At 37.9% G+C, this 25,851-nt stretch overlaps 2 long non-coding RNA genes and 1 pseudogene across 5 annotated transcripts; 1 reads left to right on the top strand and 2 right to left on the bottom strand.

Annotated features, from left to right (window-relative positions):
• Positions 1-851: 851 nt before the first annotated feature.
• On the bottom strand, positions 852-15,096 carry LOC108170351 (uncharacterized). 2 transcript variants are annotated; one of them, XR_011582130.1, is made up of 7 exons: positions 14,999-15,096; positions 14,283-14,409; positions 13,287-13,410; positions 13,077-13,201; positions 4,333-4,391; positions 1,159-1,225; positions 852-992 (listed from the first exon to the last, which is right to left on the bottom strand). It is a non-coding gene; the product is annotated as an uncharacterized lncRNA (long non-coding RNA). The 2 variants fall into 2 exon arrangements; XR_011582129.1 differs by lacking the exons at positions 13,287-13,410; positions 14,999-15,096 and having other exon boundaries at positions 14,283-14,423.
• A 5,625-nt stretch (positions 15,097-20,721) lies between these two features.
• LOC103422045 (uncharacterized) lies at positions 20,722-21,362 on the bottom strand. Of its 2 annotated transcripts, none has more exons than XR_011581825.1 (3): positions 21,228-21,362; positions 21,042-21,101; positions 20,722-20,767 (listed from the first exon to the last, which is right to left on the bottom strand). It is a non-coding gene; the product is annotated as an uncharacterized lncRNA (long non-coding RNA). The 2 variants fall into 2 exon arrangements; XR_011581824.1 differs by lacking the exon at positions 20,722-20,767 and adding an exon at positions 20,846-20,888.
• Positions 21,363-22,144: 782 nt separating this feature from the next.
• On the top strand, positions 22,145-25,849 carry LOC139197091 (26S proteasome non-ATPase regulatory subunit 6 homolog; annotated as a pseudogene). The gene is made up of 11 exons (XR_011582128.1): positions 22,145-22,470; positions 22,580-22,694; positions 22,978-23,068; positions 23,178-23,326; positions 23,415-23,632; positions 23,752-23,862; positions 24,046-24,319; positions 24,444-24,992; positions 25,212-25,283; positions 25,364-25,439; positions 25,540-25,849. The product of XR_011582128.1 is annotated as a 26S proteasome non-ATPase regulatory subunit 6 homolog (transcript).
• Positions 25,850-25,851: the final 2 nt, after the last annotated feature.

Below are 25,851 nucleotides of genomic sequence, written 5' to 3'. Positions count from 1 at the left end.
ATTTAGAAGATAAAGACCCTTTTTTAGCAATATCTAATTTAAGCATTAGTCTATACTGCATGAATACAATATATAACACTACCAAACAAAGGAGTTGAAGTGGAAAATGAAACACATACAGACCGATTAACAGAATAAGAATCATTTACCCTTCCCTACACCATGTAAGGTGCTTATGGGTTGCCAAAGAGCGGAAAATGTGATTCCAATGCTAAACAAATGCACTATACTCCCAACCATCCAAATCATGAAACCATCATCGCCAAATTCTTGAATGGGACTTGTGCAACTTCCCAAGCTTTCTGCTGAACACAAAGAAACCATGAGATGATGAGATCACATAAATCCAAACCTCTAAGAAATCAGGTTATACTGTATTTTATAATTATTTGCATAGTCGAACTCAGAAATCAGGTTATGCAAAACCCTAAAAATTAGCAATTAATTTCTTGGATCCTAATTACAAAATGTATTGGCATATGAAGTGGGATCCCAAGATATAGTTTGAGAACTATATTTGGAATCCTGAGATCATGCACCAACAGAGTCACAGATTACCAAACGCTTTAATCGAAACACAAAATAACCACCAAACATCAAAATTCCAAAAACCTAAAACACAAAGCAAACAATTATAGTAAAATTAATATTATAGTTCAACAGGTAATTTAAAACATAAGTGTTGAAGACTTGTTCAAGTAGCTAATTTTGGAACCACAACTGTTTAAAGGAAAAAAACCAGGTGTGTTCCATATGAAACTGAAGCAAGCTGGAGTTTACTCATATTTTGCTCCTGCAGTTAAGACGGCAAAATATATGCTCTGCAACCTACATACCTCACTTAGCAGTTAGCAAAACACAGAAAAAGTGGTGTTTGAGCAGGCAAGTCGTCAACCATAGATGTTCAAACAAAAATATATGCAGCATGGTGTGCAGCATTCAATCACGAAGACCATGGGGTTCACTTTTTCTGGGACCGGACATCTTCGACACTATAGCAAAAAACATAAATCATAAATGTAACAAAGGCAGCCATTATGGACGCTAAACGAATAACATAAGGCGATCAAACCAAACAATCAATCATAAAATCATAAAGTTGTGGTGCCTCAAACAGAAAGAATGGGAAAAGAATGCATTTAAGTTCAAGTGACAAACCAAAGTGTTTATTCAAAACGCAGCAACAAGAGCAGATTCCAATGCTGTAATGAGAGTCCAATCTAAACTACAAAAAATGAGTGAGATTCAGAGTAAGAATTCAACCGCTAACAAACAGATTCAATAAACTAACTAAAACTATAACGCTCCAATTGTATAGTTAACACAGTTTTCACACTTATTAAACCATGAGGGTCAAGTTTGATTGAAATACATAAGAAGATAATGTTTGTATAAGGGATCCCTGAACCAAATATTATATGGAAAAAAGTCCAACTTGACCAAAGGATGTTTATTCTAATTTTGGCACTTGATTCCATTGGAACGACATATATAGAAATTAAACAGAAAGTCAGATACCTATAACTAAAGGAAATAACAGAGTAATTAAAAAGATTGCAGGAGCCCATTTAAAGATTGGAGCAGCTCATTAGAAGATACTCCAACCTGTTTATTTTGCTTTACAAACAGAGAGAGCATATCACATAATAGTGTTCAACCAAACGGACCGTTAACAGCATAAAGACACTATTTTTAATGTACGTATCCCGACTATATCTTTCAAAGCACCAGCACCAAGTTGCAGACCTATATACTGTATGGCCATACCAAAAGCTTGGCCAGACCCCAATCCAATTACCATACCACTTTTAATGTATGTATCCACATACAAACTCAAATATGAATCTTCCTTCCATTAGTTCCTTCCTACATATAACAATCATACAAACTATCAAAGCAAGAAAGAAGGCAAGCTTCATTCTTCTCTATAAACCATAAGCTCACTCACCTAATGACTCCCTCACCTAATGACTCCCTCTTTCCAGTAAATTAGCAAAAACCCCAACAACTATAATTTTTATACAAAAATAGTTCAAGAGCCTTGTCTGTCCACTTGCTATGCTCAAATTGATTTTGGTGCCCTTCTCTCATTACAAAGTCAACTGGGGTTTTTCCTGAAGTATTTAGTTCGAATTATTTTTCTTTGAAGTGTAACATTGTCAATGACTTATATGTGAAAACGCCACCCTTTCTTCAACCTTCATCTTATATGGTTCTTTTCCACCAAGCAATTTTTTCTAACATCATTCCTCCACCAAGTTGCTAAGAATCCAAGTGCAGCAAAAAGAATTATGATGAAAACCAACCAAAATTAAATTAAGCCTGAAGATCCAATTTCTTGAGCATTTATTCAGCAAACAGAAATCTCCTCACAAAGAAAATATAACTATACAAACAAATCAAATTCAGTTACAGATTTACAGTGTGGTAGGTTGCTTGGAAAAGAGCAAAGTCATGAGTAGGGACAACAAACTCATATAAAAAATAAGGAAAACTAATGAAAAGGGCTTGAAAATTTTGAGTTTTAATGATAAGGACAAAATAAAGGGTAAAGTGAATAGTACTAGGATTGACTTTTTAGTGTAAAAATGTGGTTTTTCGTTAAAGTGAACAGTACCCGGTGCTTTTCGTTAAAGTTCCCTAAAAAATATGATGCAAAAACCATCCCAAACCAGCAAGAATAAAGCCAAAAAAAAAAAAAGTCTCAACAGCAAACAAAAGGAAGGGAAAAAAAACGTATCAGGCATCCACAACAACGAATCGAGCAAACACAGAAAACTCAATTAAAACAGCATTTAGAAGCACTATAAACCCAAATCACAAAAAACATCATCTTGATCAACTGTTTGTTTGTGATAACTATCTTTTTTTGAAGCACTCACTAATCGGTCCTTGGTTGTAGACCAAGAAAGACACGATGGGAGCACACAATTAGAAGCTCTAGGAAAACTTGAATTCAGGAGACAGTTTCTGATATTAAATCACGCCGGAGGGTATGCGAAAGTTGGAGTGGCTTATTTGGTTCTACTTCTGAATTGCCTCGATTAAACTGTTTACTTGCTTTTAGGTGTCTTTACTTATGAATCAATTTTTCTAGAATAAGTTAGAAGATGTTCTAGCACCAAAGACCATTAGAAGTAGGAAAGATATGCCGATGCAGCGGTTTGAGAACACAGTTTGGGAAACTTTGGGTAGGAAATATGCTCGCAAGGAAAACCAACAATGGGTGAGCATAACTCTCAAAGCTGGTTTATGTTTAAATTAGTGAATCACCATAATCTTTGCTAGTTGGTTTTCACTCATGGCCAACTTTTTATTCAAGTTCATGTAAAGAAAATTGGTCTTTTATCATGCTCTTTTCTAAATTTTAAAAAGGATCGTAATTTTGTAAATAAATTCAAATCCCAAATTGAAATTGCAGTGTAACCAAGCCACAGTTTATCACATGGTTTTTTATCCTAGCCATAATTAGACTAATGTGTTTTATACCTAGAGACTAATGTGCTTTTTCACATGCTTTTTTCTCTCAAAATTTATAGAAATATGAAAATGATCATCACAAATTTCAAAACCTGCTTAACCAAAATTAAAAGGAAATGGACACCATGAGTGCTTGCAAGATGAGAGAAGGGAAACAAAAAGGAAATGGTGCATTTGAACAGAATGAAGATAATTTAAAACTTTAATTATGAAAATGCTTAATTTTCATGTGTTAAATGAATGCGGATATCTTAAAACTTTAATTAACCGGAATGACCAGGATCTTTTAAAACTTTGTTAAAAAAATACCATAAATTCTAACGAACTTAGATAACTATGTTGGCTTTAAAAATGCAATTACAAAACTCAAAGAAATGAGAACGGTCAAACTAAATTAGGTATTCTCCTCAACACCATCGGCACATCTTTGACTTGCAAGAAAAATAAGCAATGCTATATATAATTGTGTTCCCATGTCTCCATTTTTCCTTTTCCAATAAATATGAAACCAAACCTATCAACCATTTATTCAACTCAGTGCACCAACTTGTTATATAACTAAAGGTCCAAATGATATAAGGTCTAAAAAATGGTATCTTGCACCAACAATAGGACATTAATTAGTCATGACTTGTGCTTATGCATACAATGCCTTACTTGACTCAATAGGAACAGATAGATGCTCATGTCTTTCTTGGTACAGATACTCATATTGTGCTTAATTAGCATCACACATCATGATATTAAAGTTCTAATCATGTTAGACCTATGCCATGTAGCATATGCATTCAACTCAATACCCTAACATTACAGGCCAAATTAAATGATATTATCAAAAAGTTGAGACTTTACCAAAGCAGCAAGGCAGCGGTTGTAAAATTCACAGTCAAAAGCTTTCACTTTGTTTCGATCTGCAAAATACCAAAAAGACATTCACGATCAAGGAAAGAAAACACATTTCATTAAAGAATGCACTTCAACCATTATCATATTGTCAACTAAACGAAACGTATAAAACTATACACATTTACACAGCCAAACTCTATACTTTTTATCAGCGAAAAAACAACAATTTACCTAACAATAAACATAAAATTACATATTCAAATTGATTCGACAATTTTTAAAGATTCAAAAACTGAACCAACAGACATTTTTTTGAATATCAAACTCATTGTGTCTTCTGAATTTGCTTGTATACATAAGCTACCAACGCAATCACTCTGCTACCACATGTGGTAAGCTATTAATAGCAGAGGAAAAAAAAATTACAGAACAAACTCACGACCAAAATGAGTTACGATATTTAGCAAATTTTATGTATCAGTACTAAAATTTTCAACAAACTCCGCCGTGTAAGTTTATCTTACATTGCCGGTCCCAAGCCCGGATAAAGGAGGAGGGGGAGGGCGTCAGGTAGTCGACAGCTGGCACTCCATGATCACGTCGAATCCTTATGAAAATGAATCCAGAACGAAATCGCGCTAAAGCTAGGGCGTCACCCGTAAGTGGCGCGCTGTGTGGCCTGAGCACAGTGATAAGTGAGCAAGGGTCGCTGTATCTCCATCGGCACCCGGATGCAGTGTTAAATGAGCAAGGGGGCTATAGAAACTTCTTTTCGAACGACTCCACTCAAAGTTGTTTGGGAGCATATGCTCCTATCAACTTTACACGGGACACACAAAAGAAGTACTTTGATCCTATTAGACGGGGAAGGGTGAAGAAGCTAGGACAGAAGGGTAGAGTTCAAGAGAGCAAAATGCGTTTAGGAACGTGGAATATAGGAACCTTGACGGGAAAATCTATGGAAGTAGTAGAAGTTATGGTGAGGAGAAGGATAAATATTATGTGCCTACAAGAAACTAAGTGGGTTGGTCGTAAGGCAAAGGATCTAGAAAACTCAGGGTTTAAACTATGGTATTCGGGCACAAATAGAACGAGAAACGGTGTTGGCATCATCGTGGACAAGACCTTGACACAAGATGTTGTAGATGTCAAGAGGGTAGGAGATAGAATCATGGCAATCAAGATTGTAATAGGACAAGAACTTATCAATGTGATTAGTGCGTACGCACCTCAAGTAGGGTTGGATACAAGTTCGAAGGAGAAATTTTGGGAAGACCTTGGAGACTTGGTGCAAGGAATTGCTCAGACAGAGAAGTTATTTATAGGAGGAGATTTAAATGGACACGTGGGCAGGGAGACAGGCAACTATGGAGGTTTTCATGGTGGCCATGGTTTTGGGGAGAGAAACGAGGATGGGGAAGCTATCTTAGATTTTGCAATGGCATATGATCTCTTCTTAGCCAACACCTTCTTTAAGAAGAGAGAAGAACATGTGATCACCTACAAGAGTGGGTCGTCAAAAACACAAATAGATTTTTTTCTAATGAGGAAAGGGGATCGTATAACTTGTAAGGATTGCAAAGTTATACCAGGAGAGAGCGTGGCTAATCAACATCGCTTGTTGGTGATGGATGTACATATCAAAAGAGTGAGAAAAAAGAACAAGACTTGGAAGTGCCCAAGGACTAGATGGTGGAATCTAAAAGAAGAAAAACAAGCCATTTTCAAAGAGAAAGTAATCACCCAGTGTGTGTGGGATAGAGAGGGGGAAGCTAACCAAATGTGGGATTCCATGGCTAGTTGTATCCGAAAAGTAGCAAAAGAGGTATTAGGAGAGTCCAAGGGCTTTGCCCCACACCAAAAGGAATCTTGGTGGTGGAATGAGGAGGTACAAGCAAAGGTGAAGGCTAAGAAGGAATGCTGTAAAGCCTTATACAAGGATAGGACCGATGAAAATGGTGAAAGGTATAGAAAAGCGAAGCAAGAGGCGAAGAAAGCTGTGAGAGAAGCTAAGTTAGCGGCTTATGACGATATGTATAAGCGACTAGATACCAAAGAAGGAGAGTTGGATATCTATAAACTAGCTAGAGCAAGGGACAAGAAGACAAGGGACCTAAACCAAGTGAGGTGCATCAAGGATGAGGATGGAAAGGTTCTTGCTACAGAGAACGCGGTTAAAGACAGATGGAAAAGTTATTTTCATAATCTTTTCAATGAAGGACATGAAAGGAGTGCTTCTTTAGGGGAGTTGAGTAACTCAGAAGAGTGTAGAAACTACTCTTTTTATCGTAGAATCCGGAAGGAAGAAGTGGGTGTAGCTTTGAAGAAGATGAAGCATAGAAAAGCAGTAGGCCCAGACGATATACCAATCGAAGTGTGGAAAGTTTTGGGAGAGACAGGTATAACATGGCTCACTAACCTTTTCAATAGGATTTTGAAAACGAAGAAGATGCCGAATGAGTGGCGAATGAGCACTTTGGTGCCTATCTACAAGAATAAGGGCGATGTACAAAATTGCATGAACTATAGGGGTATTAAGCTAATGAGTCATACAATGAAGCTCTGGGAGAGAGTCATTGAGCATAGATTGAGGCAAGAGACACAGGTTTCGGACAACCAATTCGGGTTCATGCCAGGGCGCTCAACCATGGAGGCAATCTATCTCTTACGAAGATTGATGGAAAGATATAGAGATGGGAAAAAGGATTTACACATGGTCTTTATAGATTTGGAAAAAGCGTATGATAGGGTCCCAAGAGACATTCTTTGGAGGATTTTAGAGAAGAAAGGAGTACGAGTAGCATATATTCAAGCTATACAGGATATGTATGAAGGAGCAAAGACTGCCGTAAGAACTCATGAAGGACAAACCGAAAGCTTTCCCATAACTGTAGGATTACATCAAGGCTCATCCTTAAGTCCTTACCTTTTTGCGTTGGTAATGGATGAGTTAACAGGACATATTCAAGGTGATATTCCTTGGTGTATGCTTTTCGCAGACGATATAGTGTTGATAGATGAAACTCAGGAAGGGGTAAATGCAAAGCTTAACCTTTGGAGAGAAGTGTTGGAATCTAAAGGTCTTCGCCTAAGCCGATCAAAGACAGAATATATGGAGTGCAAGTTTAGTGCAAATGGAGGCCAAAACGAGTTAGGGGTGAGGATCGGAGATCAAGAAATACCAAAGAGCGACCGTTTTCGTTACCTAGGATCTATCTTGCAAAAGAATGGAGAATTAGATGGAGATCTCAACCATAGAATACAAGCTGGATGGATGAAGTGGAAGAGTGCATCCGGCGTGTTGTGTGACCGTCGTATGCCACTGAAGCTCAAGGGAAAATTTTATAGGACGGCAATAAGGCCGGCGATGCTGTATGGCACAGAATGTTGGGCGGTGAAGCATCAACACGTACACAAAATGGGTGTAGCGGAGATGAGGATGCTTCGTTGGATGTGTGGGCACACGAGAAAGGATAAGATTAGGAATGAGGATATCCGGGGTAAAGTAGGAGTAGCCGAAATAGAAGGAAAGATGAGAGAAAATCGGTTACGGTGGTTTGGACATGTGCAAAGAAGGCCTACTGACGCTCCGATTAGAAGATGCGACTATGGGACAGAGGTTCAGGGCCGAAGGGGCAGAGGAAGACCTAGGAAAACTTTGGAAGAGACCCTAAGAAAAGACTTAGAGTACTTGGATCTAACGGAGGACATGACACAGGACAGAACACAATGGCGTTCTAAGATTCATATAGCCGATCCCACTCAGTGACTTGGATTTTCCAAGTCTCAAACCAAGAAGTTTTCCTCACTCGGGAAATTAAGGGAACACTACCTCAACCTATATGCTCCACTCACAAAGCTTCAACATACAAGCTTCAACAAAAGAAAATTCAAGAACTTAGCGAATAAGGCTTTGGTGTATTTAACACAATACGTTGAAATGAAGGAAAGCTTATTTATTGATATCCCCGATAAGTTACAAATATGTACATATACTTGAGTCAAAATAAACAAACAAGAGGGAGCCTTCACAAAGGTTGCTTAGGAGAAGTCTCAGCAGTCGGTAGAGCCCCAGAAAGAGAAGGCACCGGAGGAGGATCATTCGGAGCCTCAGTACTGGACAAAACCCTAGAAGGAGGAGGCATCAGAGGTTGATCATTTGGAGCTTCATTACGCGGTACAGCCCCAGAAGACGAAGGCAATAAATGCCTTTGGAACAAACCCACAAATCTCTGATGATCAAGTAAAACCTGACCATCAGATTCCTTCATCTGGTCAAGCTTCCTCTTCATGTTTGTAGCATAGTCATGTGCGAGCCGGTGCAACTGTTTATTCTCATGCTTGAGCCCTCTAATCTCCTGTTTGAGACTCATCACTTCAGCCGCCAATGATTCAACTTGGCGGGTTCGAGCAAATAGGCGTTGGGCCATATTAGACACAGAACCTGCACACTGAACACTGAGAGCCAGAGAATCCTTAACAGCCAACTCATCAGACCGTTTGGAAAGTAGTCTGTTATCTTTGGGAGTGAGAAGGTTCCTGGCCACTACCGCAGCGGTCATATCATTCTTCATCACGGAATCCCCAACGGTAAGAGGACCAGTAGGGGAGACGAAGGATGGGCGCCATATGTTGTCTGGAGAAGGCGGGGCTGCCTCTTCAACAAGGTTCAAGTCAAAACGACGGTCGGAGGGGCCAGACATTTTCAAAGGTGTTGAAGAGAGAAGAGGTCGGACAAATCAAGATCTTAGAAGTGCAAGAATGGAGCTTCTACTGGTGGATATTCAAGTGTGCTTTGGAACTTAATGTCAGCCCCTATAAAAATCTGCACTCGACGAAGCTTCAGAAATCGAAGAGGCGCCTGCTCAGAAATCGAAGAGGCGTTTGCTTTCTCAAAAGCTGGGCTGCTCAGAGACCACGAGGGTCGATCTCAGAAATCGAAGAGGCGTTTGCTTTCTCAAAAGCTGGGCTGCTCAAAGACCACGAAGGCCGATCTTAGAAATCGAAGAGGCTTGCTTTCTCAAAAGCTGGGATGCTCAGAGACCACGAGGGCCGATCTCAGAAATCGAAGAGGCACCTACTTTTCCAGCCTTGTCAGCACCTGTCACACGCACACTCAGCTTTGCGGAAATTATGGGCATTCTGTCGAAGATTTCTGACGAAGTAGAAAGCACATGAATCGTACTGTTCAATCACCCACTTCCCACACGCAACAGTAGCTCATGGGTACCACAGATAACTTTGCCAAAGTTCTCTGACAAAGTTGAGACACGTGAAGCTTGCAGCTCCCACTACATCGCTCTGACCAAGAAGGGTAAAAGAATTGCAAAGAAACAACACTAACAAAGTTTAAACACATAAATTTTGAAGGTCTAGCTACCATATTATTACCCACAAGGGTAAAGGAACAGTACCACTGCTGGATAATTGGAAAGTCCCGATGTGTCAACCTCTGTGCTTCGTGGCAAGGTAGACTAGCAAACATGCCCAACCTGTACTCACATTCGAGAAAACACTCCCAACAAGATTGCTTGCTCCAAAATCGAAGAGGCACCGCCCTCCGAATCTCGAGAGCCAGACTCCCAACATGATTACTTTCTCAAAAATCGAAGAGAGGGTAAAGGAACAGTACCACTGCTGGATAATTGGAAAGTCCCCGTGTGTCAACCTCTGTGCTTCGTGGCAAGGTAGACTAGCACACACGTCCAACCTTTACTCACATTCGAGAAAACACTCCCAACAAGATTGCTTGCTCCAAAATCGAAGAGGCACCGCCCTCCGAATCTCAAGAGCCAGACTCCCAACATGATTACTTTCCCAAAAATCGAAGAGACACCGCTCTCCGAATCTCGAGAGCCAGACCCCCAGCAGGATTGCTTTCTCAAAAATCGAAGAGGCATCGTTCTCCGAATCTCGAGAGCCAGATCCCCGACAGGATTGCTTGTTCGAAAATTGAAGAGGCACCACTTTCCCAACTTCAAGAGCTGGATCTCCTTGGATAAAGCTTGTCTGTAATCTTCACACGCAACATCAGCTTTCCAGATACCACAGACCACTTTTCAAAGTGCTCTGACAAAGTTAAAACATGTGAAGCTGGCAGCTCCCACTACCGTGCTATAACCAAGCAGGGTAAAGGAATAGCATTATTACTTGATGTTAGGGAGACTCCTATATATGTCGACCTCCATCCCTAACGGACAGGCAGACCTGCAAAAATGCTCAACCCTTTCTCTTATCTGAGAGGGCACTCCCAACGAAGCCTTTCGAAATATTCAGCTTTCTTTCCCCCCGATAATACCTCTGTAAACAAGCTATACTAGAGCAAGAATATCTCATATCATCAGGGTTAAAAGCAAGAGTATCCCATATCATGCTTTTTCCCTGTTTTTTCCTTTAGCCTTGTTCTTACCTGCAAGACAAGGAGAAAGAGAGCAATCAGTCAGCACTTGGAATCAAGCTTCCAGGCAGGAACTGACTGCCTGGAACCCCTTACCTGATTACTTACCTGGCATTGCTCTCGAGTACTCATCTTCAACATCTTATGCTTCCAGGGAAGATACCGCATCTGCCTGAGGAACAAATAGGGCAAGTGAGAAGGATACAAGGAAGCATGTGGAGACAAGCGTAACAGCACACGTGCCGATACATCCACTACTCTGTCAAAAGCAAAAGTATCCCATATCAGCAGGGTCGAACGTACTCTAGATTTGATGGACTTGTTTTGACCCTCAAATTCTTCAGTCGGCCTTATACTCTGGAGGAAACCAGAAAACCCTCCAGCCCAGTTCAAGAATAAGCCTGTGGAAAGTTACTTCTTCAAAAGCAAAAGTATCCCATATCATCTCTCCTCATTTTTCTTCTCTTTATCCTTCATGCTGCCTGCAAGATAGGGAGAATGTGAACAATCAGCCGGAGCTCTGATTGCTTACCTTGTCTGTCACCTCTTTCAGCAGATCGCCTAGCTCGGCGACTTGGGGGACTCCTACTACATGGTTTGTATCGCGCTTGACCAAGCATGAAACTACAAGTAAGCTTCAAGTGAAATTGATACATTACCTTGTGCATCTCCACCAGTTACAGATACCACCCCTGGATGGAAGAAGAGTACTTCCAGAGAAGATGCCACATCTACCTATGAGACAGATAAGGCAAGTCAAGACGATACCACACTCCGGTACTTAGAAGTTTCGTGGCTACGAGATCATTCTCCCACAATATTTCCTAATGTCATTTGTACTAAATCATTCACTTGTACTCACTAAAGGAGAGCTTGAACCTATGTACTTGTGTAAACCCTTCACAATTAATGAGAACTCCTCTATTCCGTGGACGTAGCCAATCTGGGTGAACCACGTACATCTTGTGTTTGCTTTTGTGTAAACCCTTCACAATTAATGAGAACTCATCTATTCCGTGGACGTAGCCAATCTGGGTGAACCACGTACATCTTGTGTTTGCTTTCCTATCTCTATCCATTTATATACTTATCCACACTAATAACCGGAGCAATCTAGCGAAGATCACAAAAAGTGACCGTTTTCGCTACCTAAGATCTATCTTGCAAGAGAACGGAGAATTAGATGGAGATCTCAACCATAGAATACAAGCTGGATGGATGAAGTGTAAGAGTGCATCCGGCGTGTTGTGTGACCGTCGTAGGCCACTGAAGCTCAAGAGAAAATTTTATAGGACGGCAATAAGGCCAGCGATGTTGTATGGCACAGAATGTTGGGTAGTGAAGCATCAACGTACACAAAATGGGTGTAGCGGAGATGAGGATGCTTCGTGGGATGTATGGGCACACGAGAAAGGATAAGATTGGGAATGAGGTTATCCGAGGTAAAGTAGGAGTAGCCAAAATTGAAGGAAATATGAGAGAAAATCGGTTCCGGTGGTTTGGACATGTGCAAAGAAGGCCTACTGACGCTCCGGTTCGAAAATGTGACTACGGGACAGAGGTTCAGGGCCGAAGGGGTAGAGGAAGACCTAGGAAAACTTTGGAAGAGACCCTAAGAAAAGACTTGAGTACTTGGATCTAACGGAGGACATGACACAAAACCGAGCGCAATGGCGTTCTAGGATTCATATAGCCGACCCCACTTAGTGGGAAAAGGCTTTGTTGTTGTTGTTGTTGTTGTTGTACTAAAATTTTCAACAGGAAACCAAACTGCATCTTCTGTGAATGTTCATTGCTTACTAAAAAGATAATATAGTGGTTTGAAAAATTTTAAAACCCATTCACACGACATCAGAAATTCAAACCAATTTCTACCATATATGATGACCTTCTTTCATTGAGACCATCAGCATGTACTCAATTCTACGCTATTTAACAGAAAAGCTCAAATGCACGTTAAAAAATCAAGGGTCCAGAAAACCTCCAAAATGACAAACAAAAAATTATGTCCATATCATATAACGTAGTAAGGAAAGAAGCAATGCAAAACAGTCTCTAAGAACCAAGTTAGCATCCAAAGGCACACCTCAACAGTCTCCAGAATTTTGTTCCAAGTATATAGTCTATCTTTTATTTTCAAAATGAAACATCTTCACGTACCAAGTAAATGATAACATAAAGTATCATTTTCAATTGACAGAATTTTTTAATCGAACCTATATATGTATATGTGCACGTAGAAAAATCAACTATTTCCCTAGTACTAACAAAATTAGTAGTGTACATATGTAATATATATATATATATATATATATAACTACACTTTTGGATTTGGAGGAGGAAGCAACCATACCTTGAATATATCCAAGGCTAATGAAAGGCTTGACTTGTTTGTCAGTCAGTTATTTGCTCAAATTTCTCTCATTATATGTACTTGAACCTGGACCCATGCACTTGTACTCTCCGCAGGCCACATTGCTGCAATTTCAAATTATATTATTAACTCTCAAAACTAATTATATGAAAATGCTTAATCATGTTTTAAATGACATAATCTGCTAACTTGTTACATTCAGGGTAGTTATCGTCGCTCCAGCCGGCAAGGTTAACCACCTTGGTCATGTTGGTGTAGGCATACACCATATGGGGTCTGCCTCTCCAAGCCCTGCCCAAATATGTGTCACTGCCTGCCCCATTAATTATATGTTACATTGTTAGTCACCAAGCATCAAAAGTTCTAAACCATGACTTGTAGACAAACAAACAGATTAACTACACATATCTTAGTTAATCCACCCAAACTGTGTTTTGAGAGGGGAAAGGAGAACAATCATGTAGAATTTACAGTTTATATGGTGAGACTTGCATAATCCACTCGATCATTGTCGTTCATATACATTCTTCATAAATTATATGAAAATTATGGGGAAAACAAAGAACATGCATACATCTATATATGTATGACTTAACACCTGAGTGTAAATACACTAAATATTAACATTTAGAAAATGAACCCTGTTCGCGAAACATAGACAAATCATCGAGCTTCCCAAAATACTTGTTTCGAGGGACACAGAGATTGTCTTCTCATCTTCCATGCAAACCTGCCCCAAAAACCACTATACTCCATGCTAATGAAAATTTCAAGGACCAACAAAGAATGTTGGAATTTCTTGAACCAAAAACAACTAATATTGATCTTAATGGAAATTCAGAACTCCGATCAGATTATAGGATTTTGAAAAATAGTCAATACCATCTGAAACGAAATTCCACATTTCTCAAAAAATTATGAAACAATCTTGTTTGAGTTCCATGAATATTCCTAGTATCCAAATAGCATGTAAATTTTCCTAGCATCCAAATAATTGGTCAAAAGCTCAAAAGTCCAAACAAACAATTAAAACCAAATCCTCAAATGTTTGGTTGGAATGAAGAGATTTAGGGGGGATTGAAATTCGAAAAGAAATTTTACATCAAATCCACCCATTACAACCCCTGGCATGAAACTAAATCCCACACCTACTCAACAGACACAAAGCAGAAAATAAAACCTCACTGTTTCTCTCGCTCACCTCTTCATCCCGCATATCTTCTCCTCATATTATGATAAAAGACCTCTCTTCAAGTTTGGCCTCAGATAGTTGGTCCATCTCAGGCTGCAACTTTTCCAGACCTTAATAATCCTGCAATTCAGACCAACCCACTACAACCATAATCAGTGAACTGTTTACATTAAAACATATGAAATTACAGCCCATTTGATAGAAGATTAAGATTTCATTGTTTTAATAGAAACATCGAAAAATGAACATTTCACAGCGAAGAACTAATTTCTCATTATTTAAAAATTAGTCATCTAATTTCATAAATAAAATTAAGAAAAAAAAACCCCAAAAGAATGCAAAAAATTGGAACCTTTGGATGAGCAAGTAGAAGACATTGCCCTCATTCCACATATTTCCACTGTGCTACAAATTCACTACTAAATAGCAAAAAATTCAAGTTTGTTAGTCATAAAATATCTCAAAAATTAACTCCTAAAAGTAATAAGAAAAGAAAAAGCACTAAAATTGACAGGGAAGAAAAGTTAAATTGATTACTGTATGTTAGTCATTTGAAATATCCAAGTCGCAAATTCTAATTCTCTATAACCGATGAGCCATATTGAGCTCATTTGTGCACTCAATACAACCTATTGAGCTCATTTGAAATATCCAAGTCGCAAATCCCCCCCACCACCCCACAGAGCCCATATATAAAGTGACAGTTTACCTTCGGAGTCTCAAGAACACGGCCCTTGACCTGAGTCAAGTCCTTATTTATAGAAATTCCACATGTAGCAAGCACATGATCATTATCATACAGGTATTTTTTCATAGCCTGCAATAGTAAATCAAATGAGCAAGAAGAATTATTGCAACATGTGTAAAAGAAACTAAACCTTTCATGACCTGCAAAGCTATATCAGTCACAGTTCTTATTCTTTCCTGAGCCTTCTGCCTTGATTTTTCAACTAAGGATGTCCTCTGCTTTGAAGATAATGTTTTTGTATACCGTTGAAGCGAAACTAATGAACAAAGCTAAAACACCAAGAGAAACCCCATGGGGAAGCACAAATCTAGATATCAGTCAGAGGAGTTCCAAAAAGATAAGACTAAGAGTCTGAGAAAGAATGATATGATAATCAAAAGGAATTGGCATGCCTCCAGAGGCAGATAGTTAGGCCTTTTGGGCTTGCCATTGATCAAAACCCTAAATAATCAAACCAAATCATTGCACAGAGTTTCCAAAATACCTTTATCTTAGCGCCAGAAGGAGAACCCTAAAATTATAGCTTAACTAATTGAAAGATAAGAAGTAGAAATAAAAATACTCAATACTTACAGTCATTGTTTCAACTGAATAATAGCCACGGGCCACATAATCTCCCATAAACAAATAGTTTGTATCTGGGCACTGCAAAAAAATTGCAACAGGAAATTAATGTTATTTTTGGAAAGTGAAACATCTAACAGAACAAACCAAAATAAGAAAGAGAAAACATCACCAATAAGTAGCAACCAATTAACAACCTTGAAGAACACATACGATAAATTAAATAGCCCAAATCAAAACAATGCCTTTCCTCCGATGCGGAAAAGCTCCGCCAGATCATGGAATTGTCCATGAATATCACCACAGATAGTTAAAGGGCTTTTTACAGGCTGCAACACATAAAGCCCAAAATGGTTATTCATTTACCTCATGACATGCCCAAATCTTTATAGGTCCAAAACCTGTATGAAACAATACAAAGAAAGACATGAAACAGAAACTTGCAACTAAAAAGGCCCACCTAGACATTGCTTTCTTCCATTAATATTTCCTTGGCCTTCCCGCACAGCACCCTTACCTATATTAAACAAACAAATTAAGATGAAAATTATTTACATCATTGAATGAAAAAGAAACTCCGAAGAAACCATAATAAAAAAAGGTCTTTTAACAAACATTAAATTGAACATGCTTGCATTTCAATAACAGATTTCCATTTTCTTGCTCATTAGCGCTTTCAAAAAGTAAATATTTTGGTCCTATTCCGTATAACATTGTATAGGCTGGTGTACCATAGAGCATAGCCAATGTTCTGAAATCCAAGAAGCACCATAGCAACTCAGTTTTGAAGCTAACACTCTTATAAAGTATGCTATCATCCTTGCATACCCACACAACCCTCCATCCATCCCCAAGAATTATTGATATGCTTATATAGCATATACACAGCATGCACATTATTTGGCAAATCAAAAGTCGTATAGAGTTTCCTCCAACAATGGAACGTAAACTAAGATGGTTTCACATTACTGTTTTTAGTACTGTCCAGATAAGGGAAAATTCAAGGTATCTCCTAACAATGTATTACAATGTTCACATTTAGCCAAAACCAGACTCAAATACTGCACTCCACGAAGTTTCTGTTAATCATAACTCTGCAAAGGTCTATAAATCTGTTGAAAGATTCGGTTTTTATGGCCATGGACTCAGACACCCAAAATTCGTTTTTCCTGTTTCACAAATCCCGAAGGCGGAAACCTACAGTGTCACATAAAATGGGATCTGACCCACATTGCCAATACCCAACCCGAACAGCAGAACACATCATTAGAACCACCAAGTTCATGCATTTCTTTAGAATTTTTAACCCAGTGGTAAATCCAATAGAAGGTTGAAAACCCACATCAGTGGTACATTCAATTTAAAAGTTGAGAAATCTAACCCACTTATCTATTGTATTAAACCTTAAAGACACCTCCACCTTCTAACTTAAAAGCTTAGTCAACATACAACCTCCTAATATAAACACTTGCTTATAAATATAACTTATAAATAGTTTTCACATTAAACAAAAGAAAATGCTTAGGAAAATCAAATTTAACAGATGCCCATTCCTGTAGCAGGGATCACTCACATAGGCCAAACGTATACCATATCCCAAATCCCACCTAAAAAGACACCAAAAAATTGGAATGATTTTATTCTAAACAAAAGGCCAAATGTTAAGCATTAACTAATGAGAATTAAAATTTATATAAACTCAATAATTCAAAGTTTCAAATGTGACGACTAAAGATGTGATTTAGAGTCTAGACAGAACCAGATGTTAATATCGGCTCTATTGTACCAGATTACTCTCTCAGTCTAAAGCCCAATCAAGTGCCAACTCAGCCCAACTTCCCATTTGAAGCTGTTTCCAATTGATTATCCACCATAAAATGTTTTAATTCATTGCTGACACGCTGCAAACAAATCGGGATTCAGTTGATTGTTTGCTAGTGCTCTAGTGAATTGGAAGACACAATCAGTTTACTTTAGTCTACTGGCTTAATAAATTATTGATTGATTACAAGACAAATTGGAAAACACAATCATTCTACTTTAGTCTAGTAAAGTATTAGCTAGTGCTCTGGTAAAGCTCGTGTTGTGTTGACCCATAAGAAACGCCAATTACAACAAAAAACTCATGACCTTAAGGCAATAGCTCTCATGTGGATTAAATAATTAGAACCAAAAATTAATATATTTTATTTTCAAACATTTTTCTCATAACTGAAATGATGAAAGCGGTGCGCACATCTCTATCTTTCAGTATATTCAGCTCAACTACCTTCAAGTTTAAAATGAGATTGTGAATGCATGAACCTTTATAATCTGTATAAATTTGTTATTAAGCATTTACTGATAGCCAGGTAGTAGGTATCAATCCAGTTTCCTGTTGTGTGATAGAACCTTAACTCTTCGGTTGAATTAACATGCATACTGCTGCCAGAATGCATTACTAAGTGCATATTAATCCAGTCAAATCAATTAGGATATCAAGAAAGATGACAACAAAATAAAACATGGTCACTCTCATACAATGATAAAGATGAATTTAAACGATTCAATCCTACTACAAATGAAAATCCCTAGAGAGGAATTTCAGCACAGATTTGCATATGCATTGGAAATGAAGATTTCAGAAAATGAAACTGTAGACATCGAAATTTTGGTAAATAAATGTCGACCAATAAATCAAAGTTTCAATGCTCATATATTACATAAATTTTATACGTAGCGTGTGACTCGACGAAAAATTGAAATGAGTCGGAAAAGTCATCAAATAGGACACGTGTCAACACCTGGCAGAAACGACTTATTTCATATGGAATATTATATTCAAAATTAGGCCTTGTAAAATTCTATAAATAGAAGCCAATTTCATTCATTTGGGGAACCAATTCAAAACCAAAAATCATTAGGCAAAATCCTTGAAGCTCTGAACCTCCGAAGCTCTCAAGCATCCAGGTTCCCGAAAAATCAAGAAAGCCTTCTTCGTTCTTCGTTCATCGTTCTTCCAAGATCAAGCCCCGACGGCCCTTGGATCAACAATCATCCACCTTCAAGATCAAGCCCCAAAGGCCCTTGAAGAACTTCCACCAATTCAAGATCAAGCCCCAATGACCCTTGAAGAAAGTGTTCATCGTTCATCATCCGTTCATCCACAAGGATCAAGCCCCGACGGCCCTTGAAGAAAGTGTTCATCGTTCATCATCCGTTCATCCTAAGATCAAGCCCCAATGGCCCTTTGGATCAACAACGTCGACAAATCCACATATCCAACCATCCTTCAAGATCAAGCCCAAAAGCCCTTGAAGTTTCGTTCATCACTATTCTTCAAGATCAAGCCCAAAAGCCCTTGAAGATCCGTTCGTCACCGTCATTCAAGATTAAGCCTCAACGGCCCTTGAAGAAACTTTCAACCGTTCATCCAATATCAAGCCTCGACGGCCCTTGGATCAATCGCATATCCACAAACCAATACCTTACGGAGATCGAATCAGAGGATCAAATTTGAGAGAGATTGTAACCCAAAATCATCAAATCACAAATATTATTTTGTGCACGTTGTTCCTGTCTCCTTCGTTTCGGGAAATTTTCGTGTTCACAGAAACATAAAAGGATTGAAAATTCTCGAAAAAGAAAAAGGACTTACAGTGACGGACGGCGGAGAACAGAGATGGACAGTGTAGGACAGTGTAGGAAAAGTTTTCGTACTGGGTGAAAACAAAAGCAACAACTAATACAATCAAGTAAAATAAATGCAAACCAAGAACATGTAGAACTATATAACTAAGGAATGCAAAACATTATAGCAGAAAATCAATTACATAAAAGTTTTCTTTAACCACTCTTTAAATGCAGAAAACTTAAATTAAAACTAAGAAACAGGTACGCATAAGCACATTACTTACACCCTAACCACTAATTAAGTGCAATTTGACACTAATCCACTACTGCTTACAGTCCCATATCTAACAATATTTACACATACATACATACATATATATATATATATATATATATATAGGGAAAATTAGGTTAACATCCTTCTTTTTGTTACTCCATTGATTAAAATCCTATTCATTATTAATTTTTGATCAAGGTCCTTGGGTATTAATAACATCATTAATTATTTGAATAATAAAATATTTTTATTTTTAAATATATTCCTTTAATGTTAAAAATGTTACAATTAGTATATTTATATTTATGGCTAAATTTTTTCATCATATAATTTTATTTTTAGTTTGTACCTATTTTTAATTTGCAAATATTTTTTAATTTGTACCAATTTTCTTTTCATTTTTAATTTGTACCCATATATTAGTTCCTTTTTGTGCCCATATTTTTTAAAGTTTTATTTGTGTTTGTACCCATGTATATACTGTCACGTGACATTGTATATTTAATCAATAATAGAAAAATTACATATGGTATATTTATGTTTTATGCCTAAACTTTGTATCATATATTTATATTTTTAGTTTGTACCCACTTTTAATTTGTAACATTTTTTTTTAAATTTGTAGTATTTTCTTTTTATTTTATTTTGTACCCATGTACTAATTTCTTTTAGCGACTATATTTTTAAAAATTCATTTGTATTCATAAATTTTAATCTTTTATTTGTACCCTAATTTATTTCTAATGTACCCATTCTTCTTTATTAATGTACCACTTTGTTATATGTGAAATGTACCAATTTTTTTGTAAAATGTACCAATTTTTTTAACACTATGGATACATTCTTTTGCCATTTATTATTTCTTATTTTTACATATTTTTTATCCATTTATTCAATCAAAATGTTTGAATTTTTTTATTGTAACCGTTTCTAATAGTATTATAATGAGGGATTTTAAATTTATAGGATTATAAATCTCATAAAAATATCAAATAATTAATGTCAAAACTATAAAAATATAAATATTAATAGTAATATAATGAGGTGTACAAAGTCAAGGGACCTTGATCAAACTTTGAATAATATTAAGGTTTTAATCAAAAAATGTTAAGGATTAGGGACCGCATCCAAAATATCCCATATATATATATGCACGGAAACATGAAGATTTCAGAAAATGAAACATAAAAGGATTGAAAAATCCGGAAAAAGAAAAAGGACTTACAATAACGGACGGCGGAGAATAAAGATGGACAGTGTAGGCAAAGTTTTGGTAGCTGGGTGAAAACAAAAGCAACCACTAACACAATCAAGTAAAATAAATGCAAACCAAGAACATGTAGAATTATAACAATAAATTTAATTTGACAGATAATTTTCTTGCTGAAAAACTTTGATCTGCAAAACCAAATAACATTTTTCAACAAAAAAATAACTAATTTAACAAAAGAAAATACAGTATATGAAAAATAGCTATTCAATTTAGCTTCATTCAGAATACAGGAAGTCCATTCAAAACGACCAAAAGGATAAAAATATAGAAGAACCAACCTTTTTGAAAGATCACTGGTTCCATCGTACGTTCAATAACTTTAGCATGAACCAAATTATCTGAAATAAAAACAAAGTCCATTAACTAAATCAGAAGAAAACCAATACAGATTAACAGAGAAAAACACATTCACACACATGCATAATACAATACATACATATACAATATATAATTAAATGACATACCTTGATGGCCTGTGGATCTGTGACCTTGTTTGGAGAAGAAGAGCAGAAGGAAACAGTTTTGTTTTGATCTTCCCTTTGTGCAAGCCCATACTCACCAACTCCCTCAATCAACTCTCTCTCCCCCTTCTCTGTCCGTGAATCCCTGTGCATCAATAATCTGAAAACCCAGTTCGATTTTTCATTGCTCGGATGGAGAAAATTGAGGAATGAAAGCATACCCCAACCAAAAGGTCAGACCTCCATACTTTTCTCATCATCAATAATCTCTCACTCACCCAAAAGGTCAGAGATTTCCAAAACCAAAAGAAAATTAAGAGAGATAAACGGAGGAGAGAGAGAGATCGGAGTACCCCCATACTTTTCTCTGATTATCCCCCCTCTCCTACTCATGAAATCGAGGATCTGCAGCGATGGCACTGAGATCCCCACTCCTCCCTCTCCCTCTCTCTCGCTCTGTCTCTCTCTCTATCGGAGGCATCGCCTCCGATCCCCGAAACCCTCACTGAATGACAGCATACCCAAACCCACCCCAATCCGTCTCAAGCGTACAGGACAAAATTACCCTCCTAACTTTTAATAACTACGTTCCAACCCAGCCCCAAATCCCATGTTTTTTTTGTAAATAAAGCAAAATCGAGGGGGGACGAATTGACCTCAAAGGACAAAATCACCCTCTGAAATTTTGAGAATCACCCTCCCAACCCAACCACATTCGGCTGGTATTGCTGTGAATAGAATGAAATAAAAAAAAAAGTGAATAGTGCCTGCCCTCCCCCTTACTTTAGAATAAGTAATGATTTTAAAAATCACTTTATAAAAAGTGCAATTCACCGATTTAGAAATCACCTTATAAAAAGTGCAAATATGATCCAAAATTTTCATTTTATATCTATAAAAATAATTTGGAGCCCATTCAAATTTTCATTCTAGCCTGATTACCAATTTACCTTTCGCGTTGAAAAAGACAAACCTGTTACCGAGCGAGATAGTAAACACCCGTCACTAGGCCAAATCCCACCGTCGTTTCGCTACTCCTTCAAGCAAAGCACAAAGAACTCCCAACTCGGGGACCTATCTCACCGACCGAGTCACCACCACCGATTCCAAATGGAAGCCCAAGAGGGGACGCAGCAGCCGCACCTCGTGCTCGCAAACAAGCTCTTCCTCCTCTCCCATTCCGATGTCCCGGACATCGAAAAGGTCCAACTAAGGGAGGAGGTTTTTGCCTCCGTCAAAGCCGACGGTAAGATCGCCCATTTTATACTAAACTGAACCGGTTTTCGCATTTCCTGTGCTTTCAATTTCGGTTTTTGCGTATCGGGAATTGAGTTTCGGTTTGGGGGATTTTGTAGATATGGCGCCGTTGTACGAAACCCTAGTCGCCGAATCGGTGCTCGAGCTGGACCAGGGCGTTATGGACTCGATGAGGGCGAAGCACCAGGAGGAGCTCAGGAAGCTCGATGAAAAGTGAGTGCTTTATTGAGGTTTTTATTTTTTTTTTTCGATTTTAATTTCGATAACTTGTTGAATTAGGCAGTACACAGGTAATATAGTTTTGTGAGATTGGATGCTAATGGAGTATGAGTTCTCCATTGACCAACCGTTGGGATTTTTACAGTGGGCTAAGTAGAAAGACAATATGTGTTTGAATTTTCTAGTTTGAAGAACTTTGTTAGTTGTGCTATTATTATAGCCGTTGTGATCAAGTAGTTTCCTTTATCAAGTAGCTTATCTGGTTACCTTTGTTTAGGATTGCTGATGCGGAAGAAAACTTAGGGGAAAGTGAGGTTTGAGAAGCTCATTTGGCCAAGTCCCTGTTTTTCATTCGTATTGGCGACAAGGTAAATAAGTTGTAACTTATTTGTTCTACGAGTCATATCTGCCTTTTATTTTCCCCCTTTTAGTGGTATTCCCCAATTTGACTTTAAACTTCTTCCCTTATGAACCTAGGAGAAAGCTTTGGAACAACTCAAGGTAATGGAAAGCAGGACAGTTGCAGTTGGGCAAAAGATGGACTTGGTCTTCTATACACTGCAACTCGGTTTCTTTTACATGGATTTTCACCTCATTTCTAAGAGTATTGACAAAGCGAAGAACTAGTAGTGACATGGATCTGTGACCTGCATTTTTTTTGTTTTTAAATTTGGTAGTTGAGCTTTGTTTTTAACCATTGTATCATGATATCAGCTTATTTGAAGAGGGAGGTGATTGGGAAAGGAAGAACCATTTGAAGGTGTATGAAGGCTTGTACTGCATGTCCACTCGCAATTTTAAGAAGGCTGCTGATTTGTTCTTGGATTCCATTTCTACCTTCACCACTTATGGGATATTTCCGTATGACATCTTCATATTTTATACCGTCCTTACAAGCATTATATCGTTGGACAGAGTTTCTTTAAAACAAAGGTAAACTGCTTTCTTACCACATGTTTTGTGATTTCACCTTCTTGTTTTATGTGTTTCTACCATTGTGTTAGTAATGTTTTTTCTTACAAAAAATTATTAATTTCAAACAATATGTTGCAGGTCGTGGATCCTCTAGAAATATTGACAGTGATTGGGAAAATTCCCTACCTTACAGAGTTTTTGAACTCTCTATATGATTGCCAATACAAATCATTTTTCAAAGCATTTGGTAAGTAGATCTATGCAGCGATAAATGTCTGACATGATATATTAATCTATCTGCATGATATTAGACTCTTGGTTTGCATGTTCATAAGCTACCTGAGCTTCAATTTAGTCCTGTCATATATCAACCAAATCAATAAATTTCATAGTTGTAATTTCTTTCTTTCTTTTCTTTTTTGTTTTTCAGCTGGCCTGACAGAGCAGATAAAGTTGGACCGTTATTTGCACCCACACTTCTGTTATTACATGAGGGAGATCAGAACTGTTATTTATTCTCAGTTCTTGGAGTCCTACAAGAGTGTTACTATTGAAGCTATGGCGCTTCATTGCAAGATTGCCAAAGTTGCCGGTGTTTTAGAAACCAATCATCCTGATGCTAAGAATTCACTGTACCAAGCAACCATCAAGCAAGGGGTCTTCTTATTGAACCGCATCCAGAAGCTATCTCGTGTCATTGACCGGTAGGTAGGCTTTCTGCATTTTGAATGTGGTCATAAAGAACTTCAGAGCATAGCAACTTGTGCGTTTTCACTTTTAATTAGATGAAACTAAGTTGTATTTGTCTTTTTCTCCGAATTTGTGTAGAACCGAAGTACTTGTATCGAGGTTTCCCTTTTCCTTTCTAATTGCTGTTCATTCATGGACCCTTGATCACCGCCTGGGAATCAGTAGCGGAACTGAAGGGTGTAGTTGAAGAGTCTCCTTGATCACCGCCTTCAAGTAGTGCATTTCGACCAAATCATCCTCTGTATCTGTTTTGCTTGCAACTATTCCCCTCCCCTCACTTTGCGACTTGTTAATGACCCTTGGATGCCTTGTAAGCTCAGCCATCGCCATCGCCCACTCGAGGATTGTATGCGTGGTATCAGTACCCGTAGTAAACATATCCTGCGAAGACATCGATGATTAGTGAACTAATTATGTTAATTATCTACACACAAACAGAGAGAGTATATATTTGTATTGAAAAGATTAAAATCCTTGAAATATTTGTAAGTTTTTAATTATTTACTTAATTTGTTAATGTTAAGAGTGGCAGCAAGTGCTTAGCTGATTCATGCGATGCTGTGATGAATACCAAGTCGAGCAAAACCAAATGCAATCCTGCAGCTGTTGCACGGAATCACCACCTATGTGAGTTTGCGTCAAGGCACTTTAATTGTTTGTATTGTTGATTCTCATACATACCTTGTTCATGCTGGAAATAATGAATTGTGCCGCAGTCTCAATCCTGGCTTATGTTCCATTGCATTTTGCAAGGATTGTCTGTTGTTTTTTATATCCGTATTTTTCTTTCCTTCGAAGATTTTTGCATCACGGAGAATATGTTGTCACGTTGTTTTGTTTTTGCAGAAACATATAAGTGTATTCTACCTGGCTATCTCCATACTGACTTTGATGCTGCTCCCCATTTTCTCTCTGATAGTGGGTATCACTTTTTCGGACACTTAGATTTCACATTTGGATTCGTCGCAAGATTTTCCTAATTTCTTTGCAATTCGCAGAGAGATGAGGAATGGAACCCAAGAGCTTAGGCGCATCTCAAAAGTTGGGCAGAAAACAAAACCCTCGTAGTCGCTTGTAAGCTATATACAAGTTCATACATAGATAGTTCTTTCTACCATGAAAAATGATGCGACTCGGATTTCAAACTCTATATGTTTCCTATGTTTCAATTCAGGGACTTGGAGTCGATGAAATGAACGTCAAGGATTTTTCAGGCGCAAACTTGCCGTTCAACATATTTCCTTGTAGATCGGCATGCTATACGTCACATAGAGGAGTATGTTGCTCCTGACGTGACGTATCATTCCCTTAATAAAGGCGCTGGTGGATGACGAAAGTAGAACATTGATTTTCCGCACACCTGTAATTCATCGTCTATAGTTTGTTGTAGTTCATCGCCTGAACTTGTAATTCGGCCTCATGTTGGTAGGTTTTGTGGAACATTGATTTTCTTGATTTATATAAGAGAACAAGTACTTTGATTCTG

The sequence above is a fragment of the Malus domestica genome, chromosome 06 (assembly GCF_042453785.1).
Source record: "Malus domestica chromosome 06, GDT2T_hap1".
Classification (NCBI taxonomy): domain Eukaryota; kingdom Viridiplantae; phylum Streptophyta; class Magnoliopsida; order Rosales; family Rosaceae; genus Malus; species Malus domestica.
Note: the sequence above shows the minus strand (reverse complement) of the source record. Positions and strands in the feature narration are given on the sequence as shown.